A 9,858-nucleotide genomic window follows, 5' to 3' on the forward strand; every position below is an offset into this window, starting at 1 on the left:
ATACAGTTGCTTACGGCCATACCTCTCTGGCTCCGCCTGATCTCGTCAGATCTCAGAAGCTAAGCAGAGTAGGGCCTGGTTAGTACTTGGATGGAAGACCGCCTGGGAATCCCAGGTGCCGTAAGCTTTTTCATTTCTCTCTCTGGAAGAAATCGAGAAGGCATTAGAAAGTGACTCCTTTTTCATTATCAAAACTCCAAAACCTTTGACACATTTTAAAAGATTAGGAAGAGGACATACAGTTGCTTACGGCCATACCTCTCTGGCTCCGCCTGATCTCGTCTGATCTCAGAAGCTAAGCAGAGTAGGGCCTGGTTAGTACTTGGATGGAAGACCGCCTGGGAATCCCAGGTGCTGTAAGCTTTTTTATTTCGATCTGTAAAAGACACAAAGAAGAACTTAGAAAGTGACTCCATTTCATTGTCAAAACTCCAAAACCTTTGACACATTTTAAAAGATTAGGTAGAGGACATACAGTTGCTTACGGCCATACCTCTCTGGCTCCGCCTGATCTCGTCAGATCTCAGAAGCTAAGCAGAGTAGGGCCTGGTTAGTACTTGGATGGAAGACCGCCTGGGAATCCCAGGTGCTGTAAGCTTTTTCATTTCGATCTGTAAAAGACACAGAGAAGGCCTTAGAAAGTGACTCCATTTAATTGTCAAAACTACAAAACCTTTGACACATTTTAAAAGATTAGGTAGAGGACATACAGTTGCTTACGGCCATACCTCTCTGGCTCCGCCTGATCTCGTCAGATCTCAGAAGCTAAGCAGAGTAGGGCCTGGTTAGTACTTGGATGGAAGACCGCCTGGGAATCCCAGGTGCTGTAAGCTTTTTCATTTCGATCTGTAAAAGACACAGAGAAGGCCTTAGAAAGTGACTCCATTTCATTGTCAAAACTACAAAACCTTTGACACATTTTAAAAGATTAGGAAGAGGACATACAGTTGCTTACGGCCATACCTCTCTGGCTCCGCCTGATCTCGTCAGATCTCAGAAGCTAAGCAGAGTAGGGCCTGGTTAGTACTTGGATGGAAGACCGCCTGGGAATCCCAGGTGCCGTAAGCTTTTTCATTTCTCTCTCTGGAAGAAATCGAGAAGGCATTAGAAAGTGACTCCTTTTTCATTATCTAAACTCCAAAACCTTTGACACATTTTAAAATATTAGGAAGAGGACATACAGTTGCTTACGGCCATACCTCTCTGGCTTCGCCTGATCTCGTCTGATCTCAGAAGCTAAGCAGAGTAGGGCCTGGTTAGTACTTGGATGGAAGACCGCCTGGGAATCCCAGGTGCTGTAAGCTTTTTCATTTCGATCTGTAAAAGACACAGAGAAGGCCTTAGAAAGTGACTCCATTTAATTGTCAAAACTACAAAACCTTTGACACATTTTAAAAGATTAGGTAGAGGACATACAGTTGCTTACGGCCATACCTCTCTGGCTCCGCCTGATCTCGTCAGATCTCAGAAGCTAAGCAGAGTAGGGCCTGGTTAGTACTTGGATGGAAGACCGCCTGGGAATCCCAGGTGCCGTAAGCTTTTTCATTTCTCTCTCTGGAAGAAATCGAGAAGGCATTAGAAAGTGACTCCTTTTTCATTATCAAAACTCCAAAACCTTTGACACATTTTAAAAGATTAGGAAGAGGACATACAGTTGCTTATGGCCATACCTCTCTGGCTCCGCCTGATCTCGTCTGATCTCAGAAGCTAAGCAGAGTAGGGCCTGGTTAGTACTTGGATGGAAGACCGCCTGGGAATCCCAGGTGCCGTAAGCTTTTTCATTTCTCTCTCTGGAAGAAATCGAGAAGGCATTAGAAAGTGACTCCTTTTTCATTATCTAAACTCCAAAACCTTTGACACATTTTAAAATATTAGGAAGAGGACATACAGTTGCTTACGGCCATACCTCTCTGGCTTCGCCTGATCTCGTCTGATCTCAGAAGCTAAGCAGAGTAGGGCCTGGTTAGTACTTGGATGGAAGACCGCCTGGGAATCCCAGGTGCTGTAAGCTTTTTCATTTCGATCTGTAAAAGACACAGAGAAGGCCTTAGAAAGTGACTCCATTTAATTGTCAAAACTACAAAACCTTTGACACATTTTAAAAGATTAGGTAGAGGACATACAGTTGCTTACGGCCATACCTCTCTGGCTCCGCCTGATCTCGTCAGATCTCAGAAGCTAAGCAGAGTAGGGCCTGGTTAGTACTTGGATGGAAGACCGCCTGGGAATCCCAGGTGCCGTAAGCTTTTTCATTTCTCTCTCTGGAAGAAATCGAAAAGGCATTAGAAAGTGACTCCTTTTTCATTATCAAAACTCCAAAACCTTTGACACATTTTAAAAGATTAGGAAGAGGACATACAGTTGCTTACGGCCATACCTCTCTGGCTCCGCCTGATCTCGTCTGATCTCAGAAGCTAAGCAGAGTAGGGCCTGGTTAGTACTTGGATGGAAGACCGCCTGGGAATCCCAGGTGCTGTAAGCTTTTTTATTTCGATCTGTAAAAGACACAAAGAAGAACTTAGAAAGTGACTCCATTTCATTGTCAAAACTCCAAAACCTTTGACACATTTTAAAAGATTAGGTAGAGGACATACAGTTGCTTACGGCCATACCTCTCTGGCTCCGCCTGATCTCGTCAGATCTCAGAAGCTAAGCAGAGTAGGGCCTGGTTAGTACTTGGATGGAAGACCGCCTGGGAATCCCAGGTGCCGTAAGCTTTTTCATTTCTCTCTCTGGAAGAAATCGAGAAGGCATTAGAAAGTGACTCCTTTTTCATTATCTAAACTCCAAAACCTTTGACACATTTTAAAATATTAGGAAGAGGACATACAGTTGCTTACGGCCATACCTCTCTGGCTTCGCCTGATCTCGTCTGATCTCAGAAGCTAAGCAGAGTAGGGCCTGGTTAGTACTTGGATGGAAGACCGCCTGGGAATCCCAGGTGCTGTAAGCTTTTTCATTTCGATCTGTAAAAGACACAGAGAAGGCCTTAGAAAGTGACTCCATTTAATTGTCAAAACTACAAAACCTTTGACACATTTTAAAAGATTAGGTAGAGGACATACAGTTGCTTACGGCCATACCTCTCTGGCTCCGCCTGATCTCGTCAGATCTCAGAAGCTAAGCAGAGTAGGGCCTGGTTAGTACTTGGATGGAAGACCGCCTGGGAATCCCAGGTGCTGTAAGCTTTTTCATTTCGATCTGTAAAAGACACAGAGAAGGCCTTAGAAAGTGACTCCATTTAATTGTCAAAACTACAAAACCTTTGACACATTTTAAAAGATTAGGTAGAGGACATACAGTTGCTTACGGCCATACCTCTCTGGCTCCGCCTGATCTCGTCTGATCTCAGAAGCTAAGCAGAGTAGGGCCTGGTTAGTACTTGGATGGAAGACCGCCTGGGAATCCCAGGTGCCGTAAGCTTTTTCATTTCTATCTGTAAAAGACACAGAGAAGGCCTTAGAAAGTGACTCCATTTCATTGTCAAAACTACAAAACCTTTGACACATTTTAAAAGATTAGGAAGAGGACATACAGTTGCTTATGGCCATACCTCTCTGGCTCCGCCTGATCTCGTCAGATCTCAGAAGCTAAGCAGAGTAGGGCCTGGTTAGTACTTGGATGGAAGACCGCCTGGGAATCCCAGGTGCCGTAAGCTTTTTCATTTCTCTCTCTGGAAGAAATCGAGAAGGCATTAGAAAGTGACTCCTTTTTCATTATCAAAACTCCAAAACCTTTGACACATTTTAAAAGATTAGGAAGAGGACATACAGTTGCTTACGGCCATACCTCTCTGGCTCGGCCTGATCTCGTCTGATCTCAGAAGCTAAGCAGAGTAGGGCCTGGTTAGTACTTGGATGGAAGACCGCCTGGGAATCCCAGGTGCTGTAAGCTTTTTCATTTCGATCTGTAAAAGACACAGAGAAGGCCTTAGAAAGTGACTCCATTTCATTGTCAAAACTACAAAACCTTTGACACATTTTAAAAGATTAGGAAGAGGACATACAGTTGCTTACGGCCATACCTCTCTGGCTCCGCCTGATCTCGTCAGATCTCAGAAGCTAAGCAGAGTAGGGCCTGGTTAGTACTTGGATGGAAGACCGCATGGGAATCCCAGGTGCCGTAAGCTTTTTCATTTCTCTCTCTGGAAGAAATCGAGAAGGCATTAGAAAGTGACTCCTTTTTCATTATCTAAACTCCAAAACCTTTGACACATTTTAAAATATTAGGAAGAGGACATACAGTTGCTTACGGCCATACCTCTCTGGCTTCGCCTGATCTCGTCTGATCTCAGAAGCTAAGCAGAGTAGGACCTGGTTAGTACTTGGATGGAAGACCGCCTGGGAATCCCAGGTGCTGTAAGCTTTTTCATTTCGATCTGTAAAAGACACAGAGAAGGCCTTAGAAAGTGACTCCATTTAATTGTCAAAACTACAAAACCTTTGACACATTTTAAAAGATTAGGTAGAGGACATACAGTTGCTTACGGCCATACCTCTCTGGCTCCGCCTGATCTCGTCTGATCTCAGAAGCTAAGCAGAGTAGGGCCTGGTTAGTACTTGGATGGAAGACCGCCTGGGAATCCCAGGTGCCGTAAGCTTTTTCATTTCTCTCTCTGGAAGAAATCGAGAAGGCATTAGAAAGTGACTCCTTTTTCATTATCAAAACTCCAAAACCTTTGACACATTTTAAAAGATTAGGAAGAGGACATACAGTTGCTTACGGCCATACCTCTCTGGCTCCGCCTGATCTCGTCTGATCTCAGAAGCTAAGCAGAGTAGGGCCTGGTTAGTACTTGGATGGAAGACCGCCTGGGAATCCCAGGTGCTGTAAGCTTTTTTATTTCGATCTGTAAAAGACACAGAGAAGAACTTAGAAAGTGACTCCATTTCATTGTCAAAACTCCAAAACCTTTGACACATTTTAAAAGATTAGGTAGAGGACATACAGTTGCTTACGGCCATACCTCTCTGGCTCCGCCTGATCTCGTCAGATCTCAGAAGCTAAGCAGAGTAGGGCCTGGTTAGTACTTGGATGGAAGACCGCCTGGGAATCCCAGGTGCCGTAAGCTTTTTCATTTCTCTCTCTGGAAGAAATCGAGAAGGCATTAGAAAGTGACTCCTTTTTCATTATCAAAACTCCAAAACCTTTGACACATTTTAAAAGATTAGGAAGAGGACATACAGTTGCTTACGGCCATACCTCTCTGGCTCCGCCTGATCTCGTCTGATCTCAGAAGCTAAGCAGAGTAGGGCCTGGTTAGTACTTGGATGGAAGACCGCCTGGGAATCCCAGGTGCTGTAAGCTTTTTTATTTCGATCTGTAAAAGACACAAAGAAGAACTTAGAAAGTGACTCCATTTCATTGTCAAAACTCCAAAACCTTTGACACATTTTAAAAGATTAGGTAGAGGACATACAGTTGCTTACGGCCATACCTCTCTGGCTCCGCCTGATCTCGTCAGATCTCAGAAGCTAAGCAGAGTAGGGCCTGGTTAGTACTTGGATGGAAGACCGCCTGGGAATCCCAGGTGCTGTAAGCTTTTTCATTTCGATCTGTAAAAGACACAGAGAAGGCCTTAGAAAGTGACTCCATTTAATTGTCAAAACTACAAAACCTTTGACACATTTTAAAAGATTAGGTAGAGGACATACAGTTGCTTACGGCCATACCTCTCTGGCTCCGCCTGATCTCGTCTGATCTCAGAAGCTAAGCAGAGTAGGGCCTGGTTAGTACTTGGATGGAAGACCGCCTGGGAATCCCAGGTGCCGTAAGCTTTTTCATTTCTATCTGTAAAAGACACAGAGAAGGCCTTAGAAAGTGACTCCATTTCATTGTCAAAACTACAAAACCTTTGACACATTTTAAAAGATTAGGTAGAGGACATACAGTTGCTTACGGCCATACCTCTCTGGCTCCGCCTGATCTCGTCTGATCTCAGAAGCTAAGCAGAGTAGGGCCTGGTTAGTACTTGGATGGAAGGCCGCCTGGGAATCCCAGGTGCTGTAAGCTTTTTCATTTCGATCTGTAAAAGACACAGAGAAGGCCTTAGAAAGTGACTCCATTTCATTGTCAAAACTACAAAACCTTTGACACATTTTAAAAGATTAGGAAGAGGACATACAGTTGCTTACGGCCATACCTCTCTGGCTCCGCCTGATCTCGTCAGATCTCAGAAGCTAAGCAGAGTAGGGCCTGGTTAGTACTTGGATGGAAGACCGCCTGGGAATCCCAGGTGCCGTAAGCTTTTTCATTTCTCTCTCTGGAAGAAATCGAGAAGGCATTAGAAAGTGACTCCTTTTTCATTATCAAAACTCCAAAACCTTTGACACATTTTAAAAGATTAGGAAGAGGACATACAGTTGCTTACGGCCATACCTCTCTGGCTCGGCCTGATCTCGTCTGATCTCAGAAGCTAAGCAGAGTAGGGCCTGGTTAGTACTTGGATGGAAGACCGCCTGGGAATCCCAGGTGCTGTAAGCTTTTTCATTTCGATCTGTAAAAGACACAGAGAAGGCCTTAGAAAGTGACTCCATTTCATTGTCAAAACTACAAAACCTTTGACACATTTTAAAAGATTAGGAAGAGGACATACAGTTGCTTACGGCCATACCTCTCTGGCTCCGCCTGATCTCGTCAGATCTCAGAAGCTAAGCAGAGTAGGGCCTGGTTAGTACTTGGATGGAAGACCGCCTGGGAATCCCAGGTGCCGTAAGCTTTTTCATTTCTCTCTCTGGAAGAAATCGAGAAGGCATTAGAAAGTGACTCCTTTTTCATTATCAAAACTCCAAAACCTTTGACACATTTTAAAAGATTAGGAAGAGGACATACAGTTGCTTACGGCCATACCTCTCTGGCTCCGCCTGATCTCGTCTGATCTCAGAAGCTAAGCAGAGTAGGGCCTGGTTAGTACTTGGATGGAAGACCGCCTGGGAATCCCAGGTGCTGTAAGCTTTTTCATTTCGATCTGTAAAAGACACAGAGAAGGCCTTAGAAAGTGACTCCATTTCATTGTCAAAACTACAAAACCTTTGACACATTTTAAAAGATTAGGAAGAGGACATACAGTTGCTTACGGCCATACCTCTCTGGCTCCGCCTGATCTCGTCTGATCTCAGAAGCTAAGCAGAGTAGGGCCTGGTTAGTACTTGGATGGAAGACCGCCTGGGAATCCCAGGTGCTGTAAGCTTTTTCATTTCGATCTGTAAAAGACACAGAGAAGGCCTTAGAAAGTGACTCCATTTCATTGTCAAAACTACAAAACCTTTGACACATTTTAAAAGATTAGGAAGAGGACATACAGTTGCTTACGGCCATACCTCTCTGGCTCCGCCTGATCTCGTCAGATCTCAGAAGCTAAGCAGAGTAGGGCCTGGTTAGTACTTGGATGGAAGACCGCCTGGGAATCCCAGGTGCCGTAAGCTTTTTCATTTCTCTCTCTGGAAGAAATCGAGAAGGCATTAGAAAGTGACTCCTTTTTCATTATCTAAACTCCAAAACCTTTGACACATTTTAAAATATTAGGAAGAGGACATACAGTTGCTTACGGCCATACCTCTCTGGCTTCGCCTGATCTCGTCTGATCTCAGAAGCTAAGCAGAGTAGGGCCTGGTTAGTACTTGGATGGAAGACCGCCTGGGAATCCCAGGTGCTGTAAGCTTTTTCATTTCGATCTGTAAAAGACACAGAGAAGGCCTTAGAAAGTGACTCCATTTAATTGTCAAAACTACAAAACCTTTGACACATTTTAAAAGATTAGGTAGAGGACATACAGTTGCTTACGGCCATACCTCTCTGGCTCCGCCTGATCTCGTCAGATCTCAGAAGCTAAGCAGAGTAGGGCCTGGTTAGTACTTGGATGGAAGACCGCCTAGGAATCCCAGGTGCCGTAAGCTTTTTCATTTCTATCTGTAAAAGACACAGAGAAGGCCTTAGAAAGTGACTCCATTTCATTGTCAAAACTACAAAACCTTTGACACATTTTAAAAGATTAGGTAGAGGACATACAGTTGCTTACGGCCATACCTCTCTGGCTCCGCCTGATCTCGTCTGATCTCAGAAGCTAAGCAGAGTAGGGCCTGGTTAGTACTTGGATGGAAGACCGCCTGGGAATCCCAGGTGCCGTAAGCTTTTTCATTTCTCTCTCTGGAAGAAATCGAGAAGGCATTAGAAAGTGACTCCTTTTTCATTATCAAAACTCCAAAACCTTTGACACATTTTAAAAGATTAGGAAGAGGACATACAGTTGCTTACGGCCATACCTCTCTGGCTCGGCCTGATCTCGTCTGATCTCAGAAGCTAAGCAGAGTAGGGCCTGGTTAGTACTTGGATGGAAGACCGCCTGCGAATCCCAGGTGCTGTAAGCTTTTTCATTTCGATCTGTAAAAGACACAGAGAAGGCCTTAGAAAGTGACTCCTTTTTCATTATCAAAACTCCAAAACCTTTGACACATTTTAAAAGATTAGGTAGAGGACATACAGTTGCTTACGGCCATACCTCTCTGGCTCCGCCTGATCTCGTCTGATCTCAGAAGCTAAGCAGAGTAGGGCCTGGTTAGTACTTGGATGGAAGACCGCCTGGGAATCCCAGGTGCTGTAAGCTTTTTCATTTCGATCTGTAAAAGACACAGAGAAGGCCTTAGAAAGTGACTCCATTTCATTGTCAAAACTACAAAACCTTTGACACATTTTAAAAGATTAGGAAGAGGACATACAGTTGCTTACGGCCATACCTCTCTGGCTCCGCCTGATCTCGTCAGATCTCAGAAGCTAAGCAGAGTAGGGCCTGGTTAGTACTTGGATGGAAGACCGCCTGGGAATCCCAGGTGCCGTAAGCTTTTTCATTTCTCTCTCTGGAAGAAATCGAGAAGGCATTAGAAAGTGACTCCTTTTTCATTATCAAAACTCCAAAACCTTTGACACATTTTAAAAGATTAGGAAGAGGACATACAGTTGCTTACGGCCATACCTCTCTGGCTCCGCCTGATCTCGTCTGATCTCAGAAGCTAAGCAGAGTAGGGCCTGGTTAGTACTTGGATGGAAGACCGCCTGGGAATCCCAGGTGCTGTAAGCTTTTTCATTTCGATCTGTAAAAGACACAGAGAAGGCCTTAGAAAGTGACTCCATTTCATTGTCAAAACTACAAAACCTTTGACACATTTTAAAAGATTAGGAAGAGGACATACGGTTGCTTACGGCCATACCTCTCTGGCTCCGCCTGATCTCGTCAGATCTCAGAAGCTAAGCAGAGTAGGGCCTGGTTAGTACTTGGATGGAAGACCGCCTGGGAATCCCAGGTGCCGTAAGCTTTTTCATTTCTCTCTCTGGAAGAAATCGAGAAGGCATTAGAAAGTGACTCCTTTTTCATTATCAAAACTCCAAAACCTTTGACACATTTTAAAAGATTAGGAAGAGGACATACTGTTGCTTACGGCCATACCTCTCTGGCTCCGCCTGATCTCGTCTGATCTCAGAAGCTAAGCAGAGTAGGGCCTGGTTAGTACTTGGATGGAAGACCGCCTGGGAATCCCAGGTGCTTTAAGCTTTTTCATTTCGATCTGTAAAAGACACAGAGAAGGCCTTAGAAAGTGACTCCATTTCATTGTCAAAACTACAAAACCTTTGACACATTTTAAAAGATTAGGAAGAGGACATACAGTTGCTTACGGCCATACCTCTCTTGCTCCGCCTGATCTCGTCTGATCTCAGAAGCTAAGCAGAGTAGGGCCTGGTTAGTACTTGGATGGAAGACCGCCTGGGAATCCCAGGTGCCGTAAGCTTTTTCATTTCTCTCTCTGGAAGAAATCGAGAAGGCATTAGAAAGTGACTCCTTTTTCATTATCAAAACTCCAAAACCTT

The 9,858-nt window shown here is 44.5% G+C and overlaps 42 non-coding genes across 42 annotated transcripts; all 42 read left to right on the plus strand.

Moving 5' to 3' along the window:
- Positions 1-8: 8 nt before the first annotated feature.
- Positions 9-127, plus strand: LOC144389532 (5S ribosomal RNA). The gene has a single exon (XR_013453650.1). It is a non-coding gene; the product is annotated as a 5S ribosomal RNA (ribosomal RNA).
- Positions 128-244: 117 nt separating this feature from the next.
- On the plus strand, positions 245-363 carry LOC144395934 (5S ribosomal RNA). The gene has a single exon (XR_013458080.1). It is a non-coding gene; the product is annotated as a 5S ribosomal RNA (ribosomal RNA).
- Positions 364-479: 116 nt separating this feature from the next.
- On the plus strand, positions 480-598 carry LOC144389732 (5S ribosomal RNA). The gene has a single exon (XR_013453880.1). It is a non-coding gene; the product is annotated as a 5S ribosomal RNA (ribosomal RNA).
- Positions 599-714: 116 nt separating this feature from the next.
- On the plus strand, positions 715-833 carry LOC144389733 (5S ribosomal RNA). The gene has a single exon (XR_013453883.1). It is a non-coding gene; the product is annotated as a 5S ribosomal RNA (ribosomal RNA).
- Positions 834-949: 116 nt separating this feature from the next.
- LOC144389549 (5S ribosomal RNA) lies at positions 950-1,068 on the plus strand. Its single transcript, XR_013453667.1, has one exon. It is a non-coding gene; the product is annotated as a 5S ribosomal RNA (ribosomal RNA).
- Positions 1,069-1,185: 117 nt separating this feature from the next.
- LOC144391319 (5S ribosomal RNA) lies at positions 1,186-1,304 on the plus strand. The gene has a single exon (XR_013455236.1). It is a non-coding gene; the product is annotated as a 5S ribosomal RNA (ribosomal RNA).
- A 116-nt stretch (positions 1,305-1,420) lies between these two features.
- On the plus strand, positions 1,421-1,539 carry LOC144389565 (5S ribosomal RNA). The gene has a single exon (XR_013453695.1). It is a non-coding gene; the product is annotated as a 5S ribosomal RNA (ribosomal RNA).
- Positions 1,540-1,656: 117 nt separating this feature from the next.
- LOC144397026 (5S ribosomal RNA) lies at positions 1,657-1,775 on the plus strand. Its single transcript, XR_013459172.1, has one exon. It is a non-coding gene; the product is annotated as a 5S ribosomal RNA (ribosomal RNA).
- Positions 1,776-1,892: 117 nt separating this feature from the next.
- LOC144391327 (5S ribosomal RNA) lies at positions 1,893-2,011 on the plus strand. The gene has a single exon (XR_013455245.1). It is a non-coding gene; the product is annotated as a 5S ribosomal RNA (ribosomal RNA).
- A 116-nt stretch (positions 2,012-2,127) lies between these two features.
- LOC144389577 (5S ribosomal RNA) lies at positions 2,128-2,246 on the plus strand. The gene has a single exon (XR_013453708.1). It is a non-coding gene; the product is annotated as a 5S ribosomal RNA (ribosomal RNA).
- A 117-nt stretch (positions 2,247-2,363) lies between these two features.
- On the plus strand, positions 2,364-2,482 carry LOC144395935 (5S ribosomal RNA). Its single transcript, XR_013458081.1, has one exon. It is a non-coding gene; the product is annotated as a 5S ribosomal RNA (ribosomal RNA).
- Positions 2,483-2,598: 116 nt separating this feature from the next.
- On the plus strand, positions 2,599-2,717 carry LOC144389589 (5S ribosomal RNA). Its single transcript, XR_013453719.1, has one exon. It is a non-coding gene; the product is annotated as a 5S ribosomal RNA (ribosomal RNA).
- Positions 2,718-2,834: 117 nt separating this feature from the next.
- LOC144391332 (5S ribosomal RNA) lies at positions 2,835-2,953 on the plus strand. Its single transcript, XR_013455248.1, has one exon. It is a non-coding gene; the product is annotated as a 5S ribosomal RNA (ribosomal RNA).
- Positions 2,954-3,069: 116 nt separating this feature from the next.
- LOC144389734 (5S ribosomal RNA) lies at positions 3,070-3,188 on the plus strand. Its single transcript, XR_013453884.1, has one exon. It is a non-coding gene; the product is annotated as a 5S ribosomal RNA (ribosomal RNA).
- A 116-nt stretch (positions 3,189-3,304) lies between these two features.
- LOC144401561 (5S ribosomal RNA) lies at positions 3,305-3,423 on the plus strand. Its single transcript, XR_013463496.1, has one exon. It is a non-coding gene; the product is annotated as a 5S ribosomal RNA (ribosomal RNA).
- Positions 3,424-3,539: 116 nt separating this feature from the next.
- LOC144397000 (5S ribosomal RNA) lies at positions 3,540-3,658 on the plus strand. The gene has a single exon (XR_013459146.1). It is a non-coding gene; the product is annotated as a 5S ribosomal RNA (ribosomal RNA).
- Positions 3,659-3,775: 117 nt separating this feature from the next.
- Positions 3,776-3,894, plus strand: LOC144399200 (5S ribosomal RNA). Its single transcript, XR_013461345.1, has one exon. It is a non-coding gene; the product is annotated as a 5S ribosomal RNA (ribosomal RNA).
- A 116-nt stretch (positions 3,895-4,010) lies between these two features.
- Positions 4,011-4,129, plus strand: LOC144404983 (5S ribosomal RNA). Its single transcript, XR_013466925.1, has one exon. It is a non-coding gene; the product is annotated as a 5S ribosomal RNA (ribosomal RNA).
- Positions 4,130-4,246: 117 nt separating this feature from the next.
- LOC144398140 (5S ribosomal RNA) lies at positions 4,247-4,365 on the plus strand. Its single transcript, XR_013460287.1, has one exon. It is a non-coding gene; the product is annotated as a 5S ribosomal RNA (ribosomal RNA).
- A 116-nt stretch (positions 4,366-4,481) lies between these two features.
- LOC144401562 (5S ribosomal RNA) lies at positions 4,482-4,600 on the plus strand. Its single transcript, XR_013463497.1, has one exon. It is a non-coding gene; the product is annotated as a 5S ribosomal RNA (ribosomal RNA).
- A 117-nt stretch (positions 4,601-4,717) lies between these two features.
- LOC144395936 (5S ribosomal RNA) lies at positions 4,718-4,836 on the plus strand. The gene has a single exon (XR_013458082.1). It is a non-coding gene; the product is annotated as a 5S ribosomal RNA (ribosomal RNA).
- Positions 4,837-4,952: 116 nt separating this feature from the next.
- On the plus strand, positions 4,953-5,071 carry LOC144389604 (5S ribosomal RNA). The gene has a single exon (XR_013453739.1). It is a non-coding gene; the product is annotated as a 5S ribosomal RNA (ribosomal RNA).
- Positions 5,072-5,188: 117 nt separating this feature from the next.
- On the plus strand, positions 5,189-5,307 carry LOC144395938 (5S ribosomal RNA). Its single transcript, XR_013458084.1, has one exon. It is a non-coding gene; the product is annotated as a 5S ribosomal RNA (ribosomal RNA).
- Positions 5,308-5,423: 116 nt separating this feature from the next.
- LOC144389735 (5S ribosomal RNA) lies at positions 5,424-5,542 on the plus strand. The gene has a single exon (XR_013453885.1). It is a non-coding gene; the product is annotated as a 5S ribosomal RNA (ribosomal RNA).
- A 116-nt stretch (positions 5,543-5,658) lies between these two features.
- LOC144401563 (5S ribosomal RNA) lies at positions 5,659-5,777 on the plus strand. The gene has a single exon (XR_013463498.1). It is a non-coding gene; the product is annotated as a 5S ribosomal RNA (ribosomal RNA).
- A 116-nt stretch (positions 5,778-5,893) lies between these two features.
- On the plus strand, positions 5,894-6,012 carry LOC144398317 (5S ribosomal RNA). Its single transcript, XR_013460464.1, has one exon. It is a non-coding gene; the product is annotated as a 5S ribosomal RNA (ribosomal RNA).
- A 116-nt stretch (positions 6,013-6,128) lies between these two features.
- LOC144389616 (5S ribosomal RNA) lies at positions 6,129-6,247 on the plus strand. The gene has a single exon (XR_013453751.1). It is a non-coding gene; the product is annotated as a 5S ribosomal RNA (ribosomal RNA).
- A 117-nt stretch (positions 6,248-6,364) lies between these two features.
- LOC144399201 (5S ribosomal RNA) lies at positions 6,365-6,483 on the plus strand. Its single transcript, XR_013461346.1, has one exon. It is a non-coding gene; the product is annotated as a 5S ribosomal RNA (ribosomal RNA).
- Positions 6,484-6,599: 116 nt separating this feature from the next.
- LOC144389629 (5S ribosomal RNA) lies at positions 6,600-6,718 on the plus strand. The gene has a single exon (XR_013453765.1). It is a non-coding gene; the product is annotated as a 5S ribosomal RNA (ribosomal RNA).
- A 117-nt stretch (positions 6,719-6,835) lies between these two features.
- On the plus strand, positions 6,836-6,954 carry LOC144395939 (5S ribosomal RNA). The gene has a single exon (XR_013458085.1). It is a non-coding gene; the product is annotated as a 5S ribosomal RNA (ribosomal RNA).
- A 116-nt stretch (positions 6,955-7,070) lies between these two features.
- Positions 7,071-7,189, plus strand: LOC144395940 (5S ribosomal RNA). Its single transcript, XR_013458086.1, has one exon. It is a non-coding gene; the product is annotated as a 5S ribosomal RNA (ribosomal RNA).
- A 116-nt stretch (positions 7,190-7,305) lies between these two features.
- LOC144389643 (5S ribosomal RNA) lies at positions 7,306-7,424 on the plus strand. The gene has a single exon (XR_013453782.1). It is a non-coding gene; the product is annotated as a 5S ribosomal RNA (ribosomal RNA).
- A 117-nt stretch (positions 7,425-7,541) lies between these two features.
- LOC144391336 (5S ribosomal RNA) lies at positions 7,542-7,660 on the plus strand. The gene has a single exon (XR_013455250.1). It is a non-coding gene; the product is annotated as a 5S ribosomal RNA (ribosomal RNA).
- Positions 7,661-7,776: 116 nt separating this feature from the next.
- Positions 7,777-7,895, plus strand: LOC144397480 (5S ribosomal RNA). The gene has a single exon (XR_013459626.1). It is a non-coding gene; the product is annotated as a 5S ribosomal RNA (ribosomal RNA).
- A 116-nt stretch (positions 7,896-8,011) lies between these two features.
- On the plus strand, positions 8,012-8,130 carry LOC144401564 (5S ribosomal RNA). Its single transcript, XR_013463499.1, has one exon. It is a non-coding gene; the product is annotated as a 5S ribosomal RNA (ribosomal RNA).
- Positions 8,131-8,247: 117 nt separating this feature from the next.
- LOC144399654 (5S ribosomal RNA) lies at positions 8,248-8,366 on the plus strand. Its single transcript, XR_013461800.1, has one exon. It is a non-coding gene; the product is annotated as a 5S ribosomal RNA (ribosomal RNA).
- A 117-nt stretch (positions 8,367-8,483) lies between these two features.
- Positions 8,484-8,602, plus strand: LOC144395941 (5S ribosomal RNA). Its single transcript, XR_013458087.1, has one exon. It is a non-coding gene; the product is annotated as a 5S ribosomal RNA (ribosomal RNA).
- Positions 8,603-8,718: 116 nt separating this feature from the next.
- Positions 8,719-8,837, plus strand: LOC144389656 (5S ribosomal RNA). Its single transcript, XR_013453795.1, has one exon. It is a non-coding gene; the product is annotated as a 5S ribosomal RNA (ribosomal RNA).
- A 117-nt stretch (positions 8,838-8,954) lies between these two features.
- LOC144395942 (5S ribosomal RNA) lies at positions 8,955-9,073 on the plus strand. Its single transcript, XR_013458088.1, has one exon. It is a non-coding gene; the product is annotated as a 5S ribosomal RNA (ribosomal RNA).
- Positions 9,074-9,189: 116 nt separating this feature from the next.
- LOC144389668 (5S ribosomal RNA) lies at positions 9,190-9,308 on the plus strand. Its single transcript, XR_013453809.1, has one exon. It is a non-coding gene; the product is annotated as a 5S ribosomal RNA (ribosomal RNA).
- A 117-nt stretch (positions 9,309-9,425) lies between these two features.
- Positions 9,426-9,544, plus strand: LOC144399295 (5S ribosomal RNA). The gene has a single exon (XR_013461440.1). It is a non-coding gene; the product is annotated as a 5S ribosomal RNA (ribosomal RNA).
- A 116-nt stretch (positions 9,545-9,660) lies between these two features.
- On the plus strand, positions 9,661-9,779 carry LOC144397147 (5S ribosomal RNA). Its single transcript, XR_013459292.1, has one exon. It is a non-coding gene; the product is annotated as a 5S ribosomal RNA (ribosomal RNA).
- The last annotated feature ends 79 nt before the right edge of the window (positions 9,780-9,858 follow it).

Source organism: Gasterosteus aculeatus, chromosome 2 (assembly GCF_964276395.1).
Source record: "Gasterosteus aculeatus chromosome 2, fGasAcu3.hap1.1, whole genome shotgun sequence".
NCBI classification, from domain to species: Eukaryota; Metazoa; Chordata; class Actinopteri; order Perciformes; family Gasterosteidae; genus Gasterosteus; species Gasterosteus aculeatus.